Source organism: Enhydra lutris, unplaced genomic scaffold (genome assembly GCF_002288905.1).
Source record: "Enhydra lutris kenyoni isolate GAN:26980312 unplaced genomic scaffold, ASM228890v2 scaffoldscaffold19, whole genome shotgun sequence".
Taxonomy (NCBI): Eukaryota; Metazoa; Chordata; class Mammalia; order Carnivora; family Mustelidae; genus Enhydra; species Enhydra lutris.
The window spans coordinates 2,800,116-2,821,288 of NW_019154103.1; the positions used below are offsets into that span (position 1 = coordinate 2,800,116).

The window sequence follows — 21,173 nt, forward strand, 5'->3', positions numbered from 1 at the left end:
CCTAAAATCTAATTGATCATTGGGTGAAAAATTAGATTTCAAAATTTTGCTTTTGGATCATTTTCTTTTTTTCCTGCTTTTGTTTTAAAACAGAGCAATTTTGGCTACAAAGCCTAGGTTTGTTAGGGAACAACCCTGAGTGAATTTGATCCACTGTTAAAATCAAAGACAAGATGTAAACTTTAGTATTTGAACTCATTGTAATTTGCTTTATCCTATTGAGTTACAAAATTCATGCATGTCACACTCTTTTAATAAACCTATAAAGTTACATGCAAATCAATGTTGTATATAACAATAACAAGGAAGGCATAAGGAATTGGTTACTTGGCCTAAAGAGAACTTTTCCTTGCCAGACACTTAAGTTGAGTATGGCGTGCCAAGCGCAAGTGGTGGGTTTTCCTTTTTTGGACTCTGGTCTGTTCAGGACCAGAGATACCCTCCCAGAGGTACTAACTCACACCCACCATAAGGCTTGTCGTCTCCCACCATCCAAGGAATTACAGGTGATTCTCCTTCTCTGTCTGGGCCCCGAAGACCTCAGCCACCCTCAGAACTAGCTCCCAACCCACTTAACTGGCCGTTTGGAATGGAAAACCCACTTAGCTGCCATGGAAAGAATTGCTTCAGTACGCCTGGATGGCTCAGTCAGTTAAGCATCTCTGCCTTGAGCTCAGATCATGATCTTAGGGGTCTTGGGATCCAGTTGCAAGTTAGGCTCCCAGCCCAGTGGGGAGACTGTTTCTCCCTCTCCCTCTGTCCATCCCCGCCCCCCCCCCTTTCTCTCTCTGACATAAAGAAATAAAACCTTAAAAAAAAAGAAGAAGAAGAATTGCTTCTTAGGAGCTCTGCATGAAGAGACAAAAAGGAGATGCAGAGCCCGGGCAGAGTCCGGCTTTCCTCAGCATTGCTCCTGGAGCCGCCCTAGTCCATAAGCAACCTCTGTATGAATGAAAATTAGCTGCGTCATCCAAGTGGACGCAGGGGCAGCCCCACTGGCCAGTCTGCCAGATGCTCACCCAGCAAGTCACTGCTGACTGCTTCACTGGGCAGCTGGATTCCTTCTGAGGCCAGCCTCTTTCTAACCCCAGATGGCGGCACAGCTCCTTGGCTCCTGGATGTTTGCTGACCCTTCTTCCTGGTCCCCTTCCCATCCTGTAGAATTTCTCTAGCTGGTCTTCCTAAACTCGGAACTCAGATTGGCTTTTGCAGTCTGCACTTTTCCACAGGCCTGGGTGTTGATTGGTTTTGTTTGTTTGTTTGTTTGTTTGCTTTTCCTCACTGGGTATTTTGTTCTTCAGACTCCTGTCTTTCACACATCCCTACCCTTGAGCCATGGTGGGCTCCAGATTTTGCCTCTGGACTCACCAACCATCAACTAGTGGCTGACCCACAAAAAATGAGTGTAATTCCACCTTTATTTTTCTCAAGCATACATAAGATATTCTTTTTTATAGCAAAACAGTCTGCCTAGTCCATACATAACTGGAAAGAGCTGAGGCTGTGAATCAGAAACAATTCATAAAAAGTTTACCAAAAAAACCCCAATGACAATGTAACAAAATTAAGTATATCTGAGGCTGGCATTAATTCTATGTTAAAGGAACCTTGAGAAATAATGACCTGGTTAAGAAATCAGTCACAGAATATTGAAACGTTATACCCATGCTTTATTGAAGGCTTTCCGTGGCCAGAAATGTGGCCAAAGCAACAATTATTGCAAACAAGCCTGTCTGTATAGTTTTATCAACAGGGGAGATTTTTAAATACCCTTGCTGAGTTCATTGCTATGCTCTTGCAACTTGAGACCTCTAATTATCTCAAAAGAAAAGAACTTAGTTTTAAAAATCCTGTGTTGAGGCTTCTGGGGGTTGATGATGTTCTCTATATTGGTGTGGGGGAGGGTGTTTCAGGAGTATTCATTTATAAAAATGCATTCAGCTGGGTACTTAAGATTTACATATGTCACCATATGGGAGTTACACTTTTTTTTATAAATATTTGTTCATAAAATTTACCACTTCCGTTACCTCCTGAAAATACCCACGCTTGGGTCCTACTCCGGATCAGTTGAATCTAATTATCTGGGTTGGGGATTCTGCATGGATGGTTTTTAAAGCCATTTAAAGCTGGTTCTCTGCAGCCAGGTTTAAGAATCTTCAGCTTCCTACCTCTGCCAGGGGGTGATCTGGGAAGCCCCTGAGGCTTCACCATGTATGCACAGGGAGGGGGGCTACAGATGGGCGCAAAGCGAAGCGTGAGCCTGACTGGCATGGTTGACTTATTCAGTGGGCGTTTAGGTTTCCATATTGTTGTGTTCATCCAGGCTAAAGGACTTTCCCCACTCGTGTGGCTGAGAACCACTTACAAAGTAGCTTTGACATCTTGCTCTGTCTTCTTCTCAATGCTACATCTTTTGACTTAAAACGGTAAGAGCTGTTAAGTCCATCCACTTTCCCTGCAGCCTCAGAAAAAGTGAAAAGATTTCTTTTGCCTCTGAAATTCTGCCTAGTATAAATGGTGTCACAGCTTATAGAAAAAGGAGAGTACTCGGGCCCTGGGCCTCCATCCTCTTTCATTCAGGAGACCTCTGAGCACCAGCACCTGGACAGCAGATGGAGTTTTCACCCAGCAGGGGAGGAACCTGGGAGCATCGTAGAACAACTCAGAGCCAAGTACTGGCCCATCTCACAACAGTAACAGGATTTGTGCTAGAGGGAAAGAATAAAAAACTGGCATCCACACCACAAGCAATTCAAATGATAAGTGATGCAGGTAAGAAGGTGTCTGTGGTGTTCTCTTTCTGCGTTTTGTGGCTGTCAGTGCACAGAAACCTAAGCCTTCAAGAGGCTTGAATTCTGACTCCCAGACAAACTTCTTATGCAAAGAGACCATGAGTGGTCACTCAGGATGGGCAAGGAAATCTGGAAGGACTCTTCGGAGGTTAGACAAAGTCAGGAAGAGGGTTTGGACAGCTGCAAGGGCTCCTGAGTTCACATGCGGGCTGTGGCCAGGGTCTGCTGACCGACAGAAGGAGCCACCCAGCTGGCCGAGGCCTCGTCTCTGGACCAGCCTCGGATCATGATGGTGCTTTACCTTCACACTGTTGCCGGTGGGGATGAAGATTTCCCTGCAGACGGTCTCCAACATCTGAAGGTTCGCAACAGAAGATTACCTCGCCCACTCTGACACAGCCTTAGGAGGCAGAGTGTTTGAATGTCATCACCTTTCCTGCCAGCCACCTCCCCTGTGACCCACTCCTTCCAGCAGCTGGGATCCCTGTGAGAGAAGAGATAGCACAGGGATGATGCTTTTCCTTCACCCTCCCTCCCCTCAGTAATCAGGACAAACACTGCATTAATGGAAGCCCCTGGGCCTCAGGGGAAAATGGAACAGGTTGCTGACTCACAGCACTTTCCCTCTTCCGCTGAGAGCTTGCACGTTGGCCCGGGCTTCGGAGTTGCCCTGGGATTACAGCACTGTCTGCTCCATTAAACCCTCCCACGTCATTTTCTCTTTGAAATTCGTGTGCACATCAGATGAGGTTTGTCCCCTGCTGAGGGGCACCACTGTGCGAAGCAAGGACATTCAATTAGCTAAGTGGGAATGTTCTCCGTTCAGCACAAAATACCTCAGCTCTTAAAGCCCAGAGCGCATGGGGCTGCCCGCTGCACTGCAGCCACCCCACAGCCTCCATCACCCCCCGCCCTTCACCGCAGACCTCCCAGGGCCAAGCTGGGGGCACCCTGAAGGCCAGGCCCATCCCAGCACCCCCAGCTCCCCCAGCAGCCGCATCTCGAGATCTGGACTTAAAACCTCACATATTCCTGACCAAGATGTGCCTGCTTCCTTTAGTTCTGTGATGTGGGAAGCTAATACATTTCTACTCCCTCGTGATAAAACAGCGTGAAGGGAGCACAGTCTAGTCATAGTCTAATGACTGTCTGGCTGAAGAAGGAAACAGGCGAGGGTATCGCGTTTTGTTCATGATTGGAAAAGCACTGTGGCCAAGGGAAGGGATAGGGGGAGTGAGTGCTGATCTCGAATCCCTGCCACACTGCTTCTGGGTATGACCTTTGTCAAGCTTTTCAGTCTCCTATCCCATTTTCTGCATCGTGCTGGGGGTTAAGCATGACAGTCATGTTGGAACATCCAGTGCATAGTTAGTGCTCAAAAACTGGTAGCTTTTTCTGCTGTCAGGTTCACTTACACGGGCCCCAGACTCCATCAGCGCAGTCCAGCACGAGCTCCAAGCTACAGGAAAAGACGGAGAAGGAGCCGAGGAGTGCCAAACAATAAACCTCACCTCGCAGGTGAGGGGATCAGAGGAGTCAGCAGAAAGGAAAAATCAGGAAAAAATTTAAGATAATGAGAGAGATTCAAGGAAAAAAATAATACCATAAAACCTGGATTACCTGGAACCCAATGAATCCATATCTTCCATTCAGTTATTGGTTGGACGAATTAATATTTGAAGAACACAAACTATACAAAGACCCACCTTCAAGGCCCCAGGGCCGCTCTTGCCAGGTAGAAGGAACAAGAACCTGGCTGTCCTAGCCTGCCAGCAGAGATGCTGGCCAGCCCAGCAGGTTACAGGGACCTTGGCAGAGCCATTGCTGTCTTGGGGAGAAGGTGTCCTATGCTCTGGACCTGGTAGGAGGCAGAGTGGTTCTTGGCATAGGATTAGATCTAAAGCATGCCTGGTTCCAAGCCAGCTCTGCCATTCTCTAGTTTTGTCACCTCTAGGACGGTTACTTGGGCTGTCTCGTCCTCCGTCTCCTTGTCTAGAAAGCAGGCATACTACCGCATAGTGTTGCTGCGTTCAAGCACTGTGTACATAAAGTGTTTACACCATGCTTGACATGCATGGCCACTAAGTGCGGTCTTTTATTTCCACAGATGGAGCTTATGTTGAGGTAAGGGTATGAAGAAGGAACTGGAAGAGTGAAGAGACCATACTCCCCTTTTCCTGACCATATTCTCTCAGTTGTGTGCTTATCATTTGAAGGTTGTGGAGGTGGATAAGAAGGGGGAAGATGCGAGAACAGAGCTTGTAAGGCATGCCAAGTATTCTGCATCCACTCCAGGTGACAGGTGACAGCTGTGTCCCACTTACCCACCCAGCCAAGTGCCCCCAGCCTTGCCACCCACCTTTGCCATCCCTCATTGAATGTCATGGCACTGAAGATTTTATGCTTAAGTATCTGAGTAAGACATTGCAAGGGGAATCCCCTTGGTACATCAGTGTACACCAGTGTTATTTCTTAATTTGTGCATTTTAGGATGCATCTAATCTTTGATTTCAACAAAATGACTCTTGGGCTCAGATTTCCTTCACTCTATGACTTAGTTTTCCTCAAACGTTAAAAGGATACATCAGCCCCCAAAATAATAACAACAAAGTCTTTATTTAAGAGCTTAAGAAATGGATATGAGGCATTCTCATAGTCAAGTGTATGGCTATGTTTTTAGTGAGTGTGTGCCATTGTTCAGATGTTCTGGATACCTCCTTTCTTAGAGCCACAAGCTCTCCCACCCCCACCCCCAGCCCTCCCGCCGCTCTCTGCATGGGAAGTGCATCACCCGGGGAAACATGTGTCTGCTTGGGTACAGGTAATCCCCCACCTGCCACCCACCCCACCCCCTGCCAGTCCTGCACAGTTCTGGGAAGTGCTTTTCAACATCCTCACTCTGACCTCCGAGGGTGGAGGAGTCACCTCTTCTATTGTGCATTAAGGCAATTATCATGGTGCTCAAGTCCTCCCACTGCCATTCACGCTCCTCAGAAACAGAGGGGCAGCAGTCATTTGTTGAGAGCCTTCTGTGTCCCAGACATTGTGCCAAGCACATTGATCTTAAACTCACAGTCTGAAAACAGAGATAGGGGCTTTAAAAATATGACAGTTTTCCCATTCACATGTGGGCAGGCAAGGCTGCAGGTGCATATGCTGCTGGCGGTGCTGGGTGACCCCACACAGCTGGGCTGCTCATCCGTCCCTTGGGCAGCCACCGAAGCCTGCACACCTCTTCTCAGAATAATGCTTTTAAAGGCAGAAAATAAAAAAAATAGGATTCTAAATGAGACCAGCACATATACTAAATGAGACCAGTTGTTAGCAAAATGAATTGGCGTATGAAATAACTACAGCTTAGGGGTGCCTGGGTGGCTCAGTGGGTTAAGCCTCTGCCTTCGGCTCAGGTCATGATCTCAGGGTCCTGGGATCGAGCCCCGCATCAGGCTCTCTGCTCGGTGGGGAGCCTGCTTCTCCCTCTCTCTCTGCCTGCCTTTCTGCCTACTTGTGATCTCTCTCTCTGTCAAATAAATAAAATCTTAAAAAAAAAAATTGAAATAACTACAGCTGGTATCAGACGTAATAGCTGTCTTTATTTTTAAGTAGATGTGGACATAGAAGCTAGAAGTCAACAAATCCTTTCTCTTGGCTCCTAGGAAACCACTGGTCTTTGAGTTCTCCCAGAATCCCACATTCCATTCTTTACCATCGCTTAGTTAAGATTAGGATTGACTAAGGGGAGAAAAAAACATTAAGATTGATGGATATAAGAGAAAAAAAAATCAACAGAGGCAGGAACAAGATACAAGCTTGTTTTATATTAAAAGAAGCCTGGATGGGGGCTGTCTAGTACTGGGATGGTAGTTCCACCCATCAAAGGCCCAATTCTTTTTAACTCAAAATTCCTTTTATCCACCATTCTTAGTGCATTTCATCTAGTAGGTCCACATTCTAGGCAGGACAAAACAGGAGAGATCTATAAAGGTACACCTGTGCTGCCATTAAGAATCTCTGTGGAAATCTCACACAAATCCACTTAAATCTCATTAGCCAGAACTTCAGCTAGCGTACCTAGCTACAAGAGAGTTTTGGAAATGTAATCTTCTATAACCAAGCAGTAAAGAGAACACAAATAAGATAGAGTGGATATTGAGAGACAACTAGCCATCTCTGCTCTACCATTTCATTCTTCTTCTAGAAAGTCTTTTTAAAATGTCCATATGGTTCTTGATTTAAATTTTAGTGTGGTCTTTCTGTATTGGGCAGTTTTTAGATGCACATAATGGAAAGCAAGTCAAGCTAACTTAACCAGACCAGGAATTTATCACAAGGCTATTGAGCAGCTCATAGAATGGCCAGGAAGGCTAGAGATCCAGTCTCAGAAAATGGCAGGAACCAAGGGAATCCTTCCTTAGATGGCTGGCATGGCTTGTGAACAAACTCAAAATGTCAACACCCAGACTCAAAAAACCCCCGCATCCAGCCTAAGAGAAATTAGCTCAAAATACACAGCTTCAGTTTCCACTGCACCAAGGAGTTTTGATAGTGGTTTAATTGTTCTTCAAAGATGGTGGAGTTTTCTGTGCAAGATTCAATCATGAGGGGTGGCACCTGCTGTTAGAAAGGCATGATTACCAACATGTGACATTCTAGACAAAGTATCTTGAGGCCCTAGTTAGGATAGAGCACTTCACATGCAATAATATGTGTCAGGGAGGAGAATCTGGGTCCATATGAGGCAGGTATAGTTTGAGCTAGTGTGGCCTTTACATGTTGGTTACAGAAAATTCGGGACAACACTCTAAAGATCCCTACCCAATGCAAATTCTGGGCATCATTCCAGCAGACCAGACATCCTTATCCTCAGATTATAGCTGACTAGACCCCTGGGTTCTTCCCAAAGCAAATGCGAATCCCAGCCTAATCACTGAACTAGATCTTTCATAAATCTTGGAGAACTTGATCTCCAGAAGAGATAAAAGCACCTATATTTACAATAAATAAAACCACAAAAGTTGGTTTCACTTACTATAGATAAAGATGCCTTCTCCAAGAGCTGTTGATATTGAGAAACCTTGGGAACAAATAGTATAAACATTTGATAGTATAAAAAATTTATTTAACAAATGAATGGTGATACTGAATGCTGATATGGATTCAGAGAAACTGCACGTCTCATACATTACTTGTTGCAAAATAGCGCAGCCACTCTGGAAAATAGTTTGGCAGTTTGTCTAAAAAAAAATTTAAACACACCTAACATATGACCCACAATTGCACTCCTAGGCATTTACCATCACCCAGAGAAATGAAAATTTGTCTACACAAAAACTTGCACATCATTGTTCATAACACAGAATGCTATAACTCATCAACAAAAGGAACTTGATAAATAGCTTGAATAGGCCTCGAGGCATTTTGCTGAGTGAAAAAAGCATTCTCAAAAGGACAAATAACAAACTGGAAAAAAAGTTAATGGTTAGCAGGGGTTAGAGGGAGTGAGGAGAAAGGGAGCAGGCATGACTACAGCAGGCTAGCCCCCAGGAGATCTTGGAGTTGATGGAAGGGTGTCTATCTTGAATATGGAGGTGGTTACATAATTCCACACATGTGATAAAATGACGAAGAGCTACACATGATCCCACTGCCAGTTTCCTGCTTTTAATACTGTACATGGTAATTTCAGAACAAAACATTTCTAAGCATTGAGGGAAACTGGGTGAAGAGGACCATGGGATCTCTCTCTATTATCTTGCAAGTATCTGTGACCCTAGTTCCTTCAAATTAAAAAGGAAAAGGCAAATTAATAATGTGTTTTTGGAAAGGCATTTTTATATCTATCATCATATTTATTACAATTACCTTAGAAACAAGAGCAACAGTAAGTGTTACTCCCTTTTTTTTTTTGAATGATGAACCTGTTGCATAGAAAGTTCATCATTTCCCAAAGAGACTGAGAAAATGGAAGATTAGAAATTAGAACCAGTTTTCTGATCTTCATTCCTTCAAAATGTCTTCCAGACATGTCAAAGCTAAGAAACGTCTCAAAGAGCAGCCCACAGGGTTGTTTGGAGCCAAACGTTGTTTGATGGTCTCTACAGTGTGCATATACAACCCATGTGACAAATACTGTTCCCCTCTCCTGTCTGGGTAATGCCTGCCGTCCCAGCCCCTTGGCAAGCATTGCAAGACTCATGCCTCCATCCTTTGCCATAGGGAAACCATTTAAACCCAGAATTCAATCATTTAAAAACTACCTTACTGGGCGCCTGGGTGGCTCCGTGTGTTAAAGCCTCTGCCTTCAGCTCAGGTCATGATCCCGGGGTCCTGGGATTGAGCCCCGCATCGGACTCTTTGCTCAGCGGGGATCCTGCTTCCCCCTCTCTCTCTGCCTGCCTCTCTGCCTACCTGTGATCTCTGTCAAATAAATAAATAAAATCTTAAAAAAAAAAAAAACTACCTTACTGCAAATGTCATAAAAGACAGAAGAGGTTTTTTCCATCACATGCCTTATAACCCACAACTTCATCAATCTTTATGTGATACTTGTGTGCCTTTGAAAGGCTGCATTACATCTTCTCTCTCTCCATCTCCCACAGGATGCGACTTCACTGGCTAGTCTTCTTCCTCCAGGAAGCTGACTGAATTGCCCACCTGCTTTCCTTGCTTAGGCAGAGAATTAGCTCTGCCCAGCTTCTAGCTCAAAATGTACATACCCTACCTGTGCTAGTCTGCTTGAGCTGCCGTAACAAAATACCATTGACTGGGTGACTTAAACAACAGAATTTTATTTTCTCACAGTTCTCAAGGTTAAGAAGTCTAAGATCAAGGTGGTAGTTGATTCGGTTTCTGGTTGGGGGCTGTCTTCCTGGCCATCCTCTTGCTGTGTCCTCAACGTGGCAGAGAGACAGAGATCTCTTTTTTCTTATGTTTGATCAGGGCCCCACCCTTTAGACCTCAGTTACTTCCTAGAAACCTATATCCAGATATAATCACATTAGGCATTGGGACTTTAATATAGGTATTTTGGGGAGACATGGTTCATGTCATAACACCACCTCTTATGGTTTTAGCAAACAGGGAACCTTCTAGTCATCAGAAGTACATGCGTATTCACCTACCCTTTAAAGTCATTGGAAGCTAAGATTTTTTTCTAATGTTTTTCTTGTTAGGCCCTACTGCAAACTTAACTCTGCAACACCGATCTTTTTTCCTCCCTTAAATAAGGTCTTATGATATCCTTATGTTTCAAAAGAACTGCCCATCTCACTTCTCTGAACATTTGTATATTCTGAACTAGACAAAATGCATGTGCGTGTGTGTTTCCTTGAAAAGAGCTATTCTGAGAATATACTTGCTGGGCTGAATTCATCATTAACCTAATTAGATCCTTTTTCCAAGGCTTACAATTAGCACCATTACCAAGTCTTGATAACTAATTACAGTGCTTCTAAATCAAGCTCCACCTGGAGGGACATAAAAATTGTAAGCTTCTAAAGTGTTCCTTGTTTGAGGAGGTGACCATTTCCAAGATTTCTGTCAATAATACTGAGCGGGCTTAGAGGGCAAGAGATATATTCACAGTACTATGGAGAGGTAGAGAATGTTTCCTTGACATCTTATGGTACAAGCTGGAGAACCTGGACATCACCTTTTTTCCAAATGCATAGTGAGGTCCCCAAAATGTGTAATCCCTCCACTGGCCCAGATGGTTAAGATGAAAGGTTGTAGAGCTGCCCATCTTTTTTTTTTTTTTTTTTTTAAACAAGTGCAGTATTCTTTCATTTGTAAGAAGTAAACTGAACTTTAATTTTTACATCAGAGGCATTGGTGCTGAATGACCTGGAAGTTCCTATTCTCTTATGGACTGACTTAGTATCTATATATATATATATATTTTTTTTAGTATCTATATTTTATATAGCTGTCTGTCAAAATTGAGTTTAGATTTACTCTGAGTTGCTTTTAGAGTGTCCCAAAACAATCCCAGTTAAAGATCAAAGGTGTGGCATCTTAGCAAATGTGGCCATTTGGCACAACTGGACCACAGAAAGGATACCAATGTAACTAATTTCATAAGATGCACAATTAATGCCTGGAATGGAACCTTAGAAAAATAGATGATTAAGGAGGACAGAGTTTGAGGTTGAAAGCATGATGAGGGGAATCTTACTATGCAACGAAGTATTTCCTAAAGGGATCCTTCTCAAGTATGGGAGGTACTTCTTCTTCAGGAGGTGCCTGATCTTTATGTAATATTGGAACACGCCTCCACTTGAGGACAGGTTGGGTTATACTGTCCACTCTTCCTCACCCTCATGCCCACCCCTCAGTGAGCTGTTTGGCTGTGCTGCCCATCACACTGTGTAATGTATAAGACAAATGGTGGTCATGAGGCTTGAAAGGGATACCTGCAAAGAGGTTGGAAAACAGTCTGAGAGCTATGTGCTGGGAAACAGCGGTGGCCAGGCTCTAAATTTGGCAAAAATTCAAGGAGACCAAATATGGCAAAAGAAAATGTGGGTGAAAACAGAGCAGGCTGGTTACCATAGATGTGAGTCAAATGGACCATCCTGCTAATGAGAGGATGCTCTTGCTGGTTGTGTGATTCATTCGGAGTGAAGAGACGCGCTGTCTCAGCCATTTGCACGTTCCCTCACCCAGTCTTCTCAACAACTGGAAGCATGTCTTAATGAGGGGACTGGCAAGGGTTGGGAAACTGTTTGAAGGTCGTGGAACCCATTTATTTTTTCCTAAGCCTAAATTATCCCACGAAGAAGTGGCTCCTAGAAGTGAATCCTCATTACTGCTTAACTAACAGAGATTGAACCCTCATTGAAATTACATGATGAGATGTAACACCACACTTTGGGTGTAGCAAACATTTGGGGGGCATCTACCCTGTGATTGGCCCAGTGCTAGAAGCTGGAGAAGCTTTGAGGCTAAGGTGGAAGTCTACAGAAACATCTGGTCTTGGATAACAAAGAACAACCTTGAAATCGAGCTTTGCTTCCAGTCTTTCCTGTTGCAGCCTGTTGGCACAAAGCACCCCTTTCTCAAATACTGTGGATTGGGGAGTTCAGCCTTGCCCCGGCCACTTTGAATTCCATGTGTCCTTTAACATACAGATCGTGTTACAGTTTAGTTGGAGGGAACACATCAGCCTGAAGGATTAGGTGGAAGGCTGGGGAAACCTTAGGTAAGAAGGGAAGATGAGTTGTGAAAAGTTAGAGACTCCTGGTTTCATCTGATTCAACAGTTTACTACTGAAGTGACCAATTTAAATATCATAGTGCTCAGGCAGGCGATGTGTATGCATGAAGCAGACAAGAAAGGGAATGGAGGCAAAGAGAGAGTCCATGCCCTCTGTTGAGGATTGGCAGCTACTCAGCCCTAACAGCTTTAATCCAACCAGTTATTGATGCCTAGTGTGGCCAGATTTACTGGGAGAGAGCAGAATTCTGGATAGTTATATGAATTCTCTCCAATTTTTAATCAGTCAAATTTTAAATTATTTTTATAGGGCTATAATTTACCTGTGTGGTAGGCAGAATGATGGTCCCCAAAGATGTCCACATCGTAACCCTCTGGACCTATGAATGTAAGAGTTTCCATGGCAAAGGATAATAAAGGTTGCAGATGGAATTAAGGTTGCTAATCAGACCTTCAAATAGGAAGATGATCCTACATTTTCCAGTGGGCTCAATCTAATCACAGGGGCCTTTGACAGCAGAAGATGGAGTAGGGAAGAAAGATGGAGAAGTGACAGCTTGGGCAGAACTCAGTTTGAGGTTACTTGCTTTAAAGATAGAGGAAGGGGGCCATGAACGAAGGAAAGTGGGAAGCCCCAGGAAGCTGGAAAAGCTAAGGAAACCTGTTCTCTTCCAGAGTCTCCATGAGGAAGGCAGACCTGCTGATACTTTGCTTTTAGGGCAGTGAGATCCATTTGGACTTCTGACCTGCAGGGTTGTAGGATAATACCTTTGTGTGGCTTTTAAGCCAGTGAGTGTACAGTAATTTGTTGCAGAACAATAGGAAATGAATATCACATACAATAAAATCAATCCGTTTTAAGTGATGAGATTTGACAAAGGTTTACAATTGTGTAACTACCACCCCAGTAAGATACAGAACACTCCCATCACCAAAAAGATCCCCTTGTACTCCATCGCAGTCAATTTCCTTGCACCATCCCTGGTCTTTGGTAAGCAATGATATGTTTCTGTCTTTTATAAAATTTCTTATACACGGAATCATACAGCACATAATTTTTGTACTTGTATTCTGTTTGGGCATATTGTCTTTGAGATTCTTCTTTGTAGTTGAGGGTTTGGGGGTTCATGTCTTATAGTTACTGAGTGATATACCACGATATGGATGGGTCACAGCTTGTTGATCCTTTCCCCAATTGATGGATCTTTTTGGTTGTTTACAGTTTGGCTATTAGGATTAATTATGTACATTTGAGTACAAGTCATTGTGTGAACGAGGTTTTCATTTCTCTTGGGTAAATACCTGAGGGGTGAATTGCTGACTTGTTTGGTAAGTATATCTTTAACTTGATGAGAAACTGCCAAGTTGTTTTCCTAACTGGCTTTATCACAATCACCTCATCTTTTCAAAAAGTTTTCAAAGCACTGTATGGACCAAACAGAATGTACTTGTAGGCCAGGTGCTAAATTTGGCACAGGAGGAACCATTTTTAAGCTGAAAGGAGCTAACATGACCTGGAAGAGAGAAGACCAGTCATCAGCTTTTGCTGAGGGAGAGATGGTGCCTCTCTGGAAACCAGAGTGGGAGGAAGATCTCCTGAGGAGAAAGGCAGGTAGGACTCCTGGTCATCAAGTACCTATGGGACAGCTATGCCCTCAAACCAGAGAAAATGGAGCTGTGCTGTGGGGTGGAGTCCCAGTGACCAGAGAGAGCAAGAGCTTAGTTTGGGTCAGAAGTTGGACGTGAGCTAGTGGCCCCAAAAGAGCAGGACCTCAGCAGTGGCCGGCTGAAGGGCGAAGAACCTAAGGCACCTTCTGAGAAGTAGCAGGAGGCAACATGTCTGATTGGCAGGTGTCCTCATCCTACATGAGATTTGCCCTTGGTGGTTTATGAAGATTTTCAGAAGCATCCTCTCAGAACCCAGATGAAAGTCAAAGTGTGTGACAGCCTGTCCTGCCCAGGAGCTGACGGGGCAGAAGGCACTAGGTAAGCAACCAGCAGGACCAGCTCCTTCCGTGACCATCTTCTCTCTGCCATGTGTGGTTTGTGCTGCCGGGCCAGCAGTGAAGTCTCTTTCTGCAGTGGAGAGAGGGCAGAGGACTACTAGAAAGGAGAAAGGAAAGAAAGACTGTAGACAAGGGCATTTCCCCCTTTCTGACCCAAATATCGTACCCCTGGGCCATGGTGCCTCACACGCTCTATGTGACCAGGCACAGTTCTGCCTTCTTCCACAGCCATAATTTATAGATTCAATTTAAAAAATGCATCTTTCTGAAATACCCTAAGCAATTTCTGGACTCTTTGAAGCCAAAGATCAATTCTTAGTCATCTTTATAATCTCCATGGAACCAGAACACCATGCCTGGCCCGGACTAGCTCACAATAAGTGTTTTGTTGAACTGAGTCACCAAATGACCTGGGCAGGGACGTTAGACCCCTCTTCACATCTGATCTAACATACCCACATAGTTCTACTTATTTTTGTTACATAAGCTAGTGCTATGAGGTTGTTTTTTTTTTTTTTTTTTCCTTTGTGAATCAAGGTCTTAGGAACAAGTTCCCATCTTGGTGATGGTTGGGGCTGATGTGGCTTAAAGGGGAGAAACTGGCTGATGTCATCCTGGTTCACTCCTTCTGAGCCCCTGCAGGAGCAATGGCTTAGAATAGGGAGATGAGAAATAGTTCTCTGTTGCCTAAAGTTCTGTCACTTAGCTGCTGCTAAGTTACTGGAACTTACAGTGGTTCCTGGACTTCCGGGTTGTTTCTATGCCACCCACCTCCGCTCCTCTCCTTTTATCTTCTGGCCTCTGATGCATGTTTGGATTCTAAAGGACTATCTCAGTATCCTTTGCCGGCTGCTCAGGGGATCCAGACTTTTGGGTTTATTTACGGTATCAGACACTCATTAGGCACCACACTGTCTGGGAGATTTTCCCTGCTATTAATAATCCACTCCAGTCAAATCAGGTCCACTTGGGCGTTTCTCGAAGAAAAGCCTGTGCATGTGGTCATGGTTTGAAGAGCAGGAAGAGCCTGATTGAGGGGTGACAGAGCAGATGTGCTACGCTGACCTGAGAGTTTGCGGCTCTCAGCAGGGGCATGTCACAGTGGAGACACTTTGGAAAATGAGAAATGGGACTGTCACTCTAAGGAGAGCTCGCTTTTTCTGCATTCCAGGAAGAGTTGGCAGGAAAAGTGGAAAGCATGGAAAAATCTAGAGCTGAGCAGCTAGAATGTTAAGGCATAAAACTGTTTGCCCTTTTTCTGCTAAGAGAGGGTGAAATGATGCCCCCTGGAGGAGTGAGGATATATGTCAATAGTGGTGCGCGTGGACAGTCCCCATATTCCTGTAGGGATCAGAGACAAAGGCCTTCCTTGTGCAGGAGACAAAGCCTTCCTTCCATCTCAAGCCCAGGCTGAGGTGGGGCCTCAGTGACTAAAAACTGGATGTAAGGGAAAACAGGAGGTTTGGGGTGGGAGGGCCTTGAACTGAGAGTCTTCTAACCTAGGTAAGGAAGTGTACTCTGGTATAGGCATTCTGGAGAGTGGTCAGATGATGCTTGTCAAAATGTATAAATAAATACCTTCTGACATAGCATACTCCTTCCCTGGTATATACCCTGAGGAATGCATACATACATCCATCAGGGGCCATACCAAAGGATGGTCACAGCAGTACTGTTTGTGAAAGGAGTGTCGTGGCCGGCGGGACAAATCGACCAGGAATGTGAGGGTAAGAGAATGGTGAAAAGAAATTAAGAGACAAAGAGATGGGGGCAGGAGGAGCACTGAGGAGGATGTCCAACAGTGCTAAGTTTATTCGAAGTACTAACGCCATATATATAGTGATAATAGGAGAAGCAATACACCTGTGTCTAGTTAAACAACCACGAGTTCCTCGTGACGTCAAATGGCTAATGCCAGTGCAAATACAGCAAACCTGAAAGGTAGGCGAGCGCACAACACGTAGCACAGACCCTTTCTCAGTGCTACTCAACTTTTCCCGTCCTAAACCTTTTGTTATTCGGACTTTTAAGGAGGCACAAGTCAGGGCCTGGTTTGGTCCTGTCTCAAGCCTTATTGCAGCCTCCCACAAAGGAGTAAGTTGGGGCAGTCTATCCATCCATCACTAGAGGGTGGGTTAGTGAAAGGTGGTGGCACTCTTGGCATCAATTAGAAACAGTAATGGTGACATGATACCACACTGAGTGAAAATAAGAAAAAATTGAAGAACCTAGCATGTTGCCATTTTGTAAGTTAAGGGACCCCCTACTTGTTTTACAAGGATTTTATTCAAATTTGAGTCAACATTGGCTTTATCTTTTTGAATTACAGTTTTCAGGGTGATTTTTTTTTTTAAATAAATTCCCAGAGTGGAATTACTGGATCATTTAGTGTATCTATTTTTAATTTATTAAGAAACCTCCATACTGAGTCGTTGTACCAATTTACATTAATGGATAAAGAAGATACTGTGTGTGTGTGTGTGTGTGTGTGTGTCTGTGTGTGTATACAATTCGATATTATTCAGCCATAAAAAAATGAAATTTTCCTATTTGGGACAATGTGGATAGATCTAGAAGGTATTATGCTAAGTGATAAGTGAGTCAGAGAAGGACAAATACCATTTGATTTCACTTGTATGTGGAATCTAAAAAAACAAAACAAATGAACAAATAAAAATAGAAATAGACTCAAATACAGAGGGTAAACTGGTGGTTGCCAGAAGGTAAGGGGATGGGGGGAGGGGATGAGTGAATTAGATGAAGGGGATTAAGAGATGCAAACCTCCACTTATCAAATCACCAGTAGGAAAAGGAAAGCATGGGGAATATTGTCAATAATACTGTAATAATGTTGTATGGTGATGGATGGTAACCACACTTACTGTGGTGATATACAATATATACATATTGTATACAGTTGTCGAATGATTACATTGTGCTTCTGAAGCTGGTGCAGCATGGTAAGTCAACTGTATTTCAATAAGAAAATTTTCTTTAAAAAAGAAACCATAGAGGCATGGGGGTGTTAGGGGAATCACTAAGAGAGTGGGAATGTTGATAAAAGGGGGAAATGAATACGCACATGATTCCCACAATCCTGTTGAGACTGTGGTAGTTGGGAGGGTCATTAATTCAACCCCCTGCACCTAAGATTGAAAAAATGTCAAGAGTTTTACTGGAGTTTATTTAGTAAATAAATTAAAATGTTTTCTGAACATAAGCCAAGTGAGGAGCAGAGCTAAAGTAGCAGAGTGTCCCGGAATAAGAATCAGATAACCTCTTTTCTTACTTAAACTCCCATGCCCTTTGGTTCTCCAAGCCTCAGTCCCTAACACCCGTGCACTAGAAAGCATGCACCTCATTATTAATTCCAATGTCCTATTCTGAGGCGCTATCGCAGGTCATTTGTAAAGGCTGAGGAGTGATAAGGAGATCTCCAAGGGAAATCTCTGTCCAGTGCAGGAATCTGCAGGATTCATTAGCACCTGTGAATATCCTAGAGTCAGAATGATTGCCAGGGTTCCAAAACACCTGCCTTCTGGTCTGTAAAGACACCCATGTTTGTGAGCTGGTGCTGTTGCTGCTCACGGCTGCTGTTCTTCTGGTCTTGGGAAGGTTGTTACTGAAATCGTTTTTATGTCACAACAGTGAAACTGCATTAATGCACGATATAGAGGGACAAGTTTTATTAGGAAGGCTTCCATATGTATAATTCTTCTAAACAAATGCTGTTTTATTTAAAGTGTTGGCACTGTTATAAGCTGGGATGTAAATGGGCCTATCAGTTTGATTTGTGTGACCATAGCAGGCTAGTCAATAAATATTTAAATTTAATGGAGCTAGTAGTTTAGAACCACCTACTCTGTTTCTAGAACTGCCTAGCCATAGTAATTTGTTATGTGTCCTTTTTGCCACCAACGAAATTGTGTATATCAAAAATTCACAATGAGTGAGTCTTTATTATACATATTTCTTTAGAAAATTATTCAAATTTTAAAGCCCAATTCCAAGTGACTCACCCCTTTTACCAAACCCAGGACAGCATATTTCAAGGTCTGCCTGCAGTGGTCTTACATGAAAAATGCAGTAAATTTTCAGAGGAAAACTAATTGGAGGTTTTAACTCAAAGAACCAAATGCTTTGTGGCCATGGTGCTGTGATTTCCAAATTGGAGGGATCCAAAGAGACAAGGTTTGTTATGATACATCATCTGCTTCCTCAACAAGGCAGCATTTTGAGCAGCAAGTAGCAACCTCATTTCAGGCTTCTGTTTTCCTTGGTTGCCCAAGTGAGGCTGTGGCCCCTGCCCGAAAAATACAAGCATCCTGGCATTCTGTAAGAGCATTATAGATCATAGTTTTATTTCAGGGAAAAGATTATTGATTTGCTCATTTATTCCCTTCTCCCTCTGGTTCAGAGTTCAGTGGGAAATTGAAACTTCCTTTGTGCAGTATAATATGGCCAATCATAAGGGCAGCCCGCGCTTACCTGATTTGTAATGGAAGGTGACATGGGTGAGCGATTTCACACGGCTCCTCCTGCAGTAACTGTAATCAAGAGATAAAAGCTGGAGAAACTACATAGTCTGGCCAGACTTTGTCAGAAGTACATACTACATTTCCTCAGACCGAGATGTTTGATCAGTTGAGATGGAAGAACGAACGTAGGTAAATGGCAAGACATTCGTTTCTCATTTTTTCATTTGGCTTTTACAGCCGGCCAATGTTCTCATTTTCCTGTGGTTATTAATTTGGCCTTTCAGGATCAAATCACCTAGTGAGATTAATTTAAATGATATTTTTCCATATGAGAGTCAGAAAAAAGACAGAACAAAGGGAGTTTGGTCCAAGGAGAAAGAGGGGAAGAAAAAGTAATTAAGAAAATGGTGATGAGACATTCTATGATATTTTAAAAGACACAGACTCAAGGAATAAATGAATATCCTTAGTAAAATGCAGAGAAGCCATAAAATGTTTTGGCAAGGCAAACAAGGCTTTGGTAGATTTTTTTTTTTCCTGTTACACTGTGGATTTTTCTAAGACGTGACATACATATTTGATAAAGGGAAACAGCTTTCTGTGTACTGTGCTGAGTGAAAACATTTCTAAGTTGGGACAATTGTAATATGCTAAACATATATGGAAGAAAAGATAGAAATTATAAAGAAAAATAATAAAAATCCCATCAGTATTAAATCTTATATATAAACAGTACTGCAGTGCCACTGTTTGCAACATGGCAGAGACTCAAGACATAAAATCTTGGCTTTGAAGTGTATTGTGAATGCTTATATTGGAAATCTCAGGCTATCAATTTCACATGGGATTTGCTTAGTGCAAAAGATGAATCAAGATTAAAAAATAATAAACATAATAAAATGGCATCTGACCCATTTTCAAATCCAGAGAGAAATATCATTTTACGAATCCACATTTGTTTCTTTTGTCCTTAACTTACAGAAACAATGTATTTCATTAATTGTGCCTGCTATAGATGACTCCACTGGTGTCTAAATTGATGAAAGTGTCGAAAAACAGGGTGATGTGAGCAATCTCCCCCAGCCCCATCCTATACAAAATCAAAAGATGCATGTATTTTAAAAGACCGATCTTAATCTAGAAATTGCATGCTGTGGAGTTGAGTGGTAAGACCCTTGTTTTCCTACAGGGAAACAAATCCCTTGTCTCAACTGAGCCATTTTTTCTCTAGGATGAAATGGATCACTTTTGGTAGCAGATGTTCCACTCACCATGTCAGCAGTGTGTCCAAAAACGTTTAATGTAACACCTGGTAATCCAACAAAATGGTTATAATGGATGATAATAAAAAATTGTTCTATGTCCTGCCCTCCCCACCCTCCATTCCTTCTCTTCAGGAACAACTACTTTTAACAACCAGAGTTGTTTTCTCTGTATCTGCCTCTTTTTTTTTTTTTTCCCAAATTATGTAGATACACTGTTTTCCCCTTAATGTGTCTGTTACACATTATGTGTTGACTAGCATGGAAATAGACAATATGTGTTTTTACTCCCCACCTCCAAATTCTTTTTCTCCTATGCTGTCAGCACAGTAAACTCATAATGTTTGTTTAAGTCAGTAATCAGAATTTATATCATTATGAGTTCTGCAGATCCTAGTAGTATTCTAGATGATTTCTTTCTTACGTACCTTTTACTTTTCCTGGAGTTAGTAATTACATTGCATTTTCATTTGCCTGGCATTCTATGTGTTTGATGAAATCTTTGTACATGTACAACCTCTCAATGTGGTTTTCAACATAATTAAATATATCAGATGACTTTTCATTTCCACTACTTAATGCTGAAGGCCTTTCTTCTGGGGTTCTTTGGTTGTTGTGTTTCTTGGGTCAGCTATATACTTGTCATCCTGGGACTTCCTTTCACAGCTCTCCTTAATTGCTTCCCAATTTCTGGGACCCATAGACTTCTTGACGTACACAATCTTTTTTTTTTTTTTTTTTAACATATGCAATCTTTTTACCTTCTTTCTTCCCCTCCCCTCCCTTGCCCCTCCCCTTCCCCTAATCATTCCATATACCAGATTGATAGTATGGCTGATAATAGAATTCTAGGTTGAAAATCATTTAGTCTTAGAATTTTTGATGATGCTGCTCCACTGTCCTCCAGCATCCAGAATTATTGATAAATCTGATGCCTTTCTGATTCCCTTTGCTCTATATACAACCTGTATTTTCTCTCTGTAAGTTCTTCTCTTTATTCTTGGTGTCAAGGTCATAATATGCCTTCATGTGTCTCTTTTTTCTCTTTTTCTCACTTTCCTGGGACTTACAGAGTCATTTCAATTTAAACACTTAAGTCCTTCAGTTTGGAGAAATTCCCCCATGAGATTTTTTGCCCAATAATTACTTTCCACCACTTTTTGTGTTCTAACATTCTAGAATGTCTGTATATTGGGTGTTGAACTACCGAGACTGATTGTCTAATATTTTGATTTCCCCTTTTGTTCATCTTTTTGTCTTTGTTCTACTTTCTAGGCACTTTTTCAACTCTACCCTTCAACAATTCTATTGAGTTTTCATGTCTTATCTTACTTTTTTTTTTAAACTAAGAGATTGGCATGTTCTTTGCCCTTTTCTGTGCAACCTTTCCATACTGCATGGCCACATTATGTTCTCTTA

General features: G+C 42.7%; 1 protein-coding gene across 1 annotated transcript in view; it reads left to right on the forward strand.

Annotated features, from left to right (window-relative positions):
* LOC111148384 (synaptic vesicle glycoprotein 2C) overlaps positions 1–21,173 on the forward strand; it is a 158,069-nt gene that overhangs the window by 66,042 nt on the left and 70,854 nt on the right. The window lies entirely within an intron of this gene.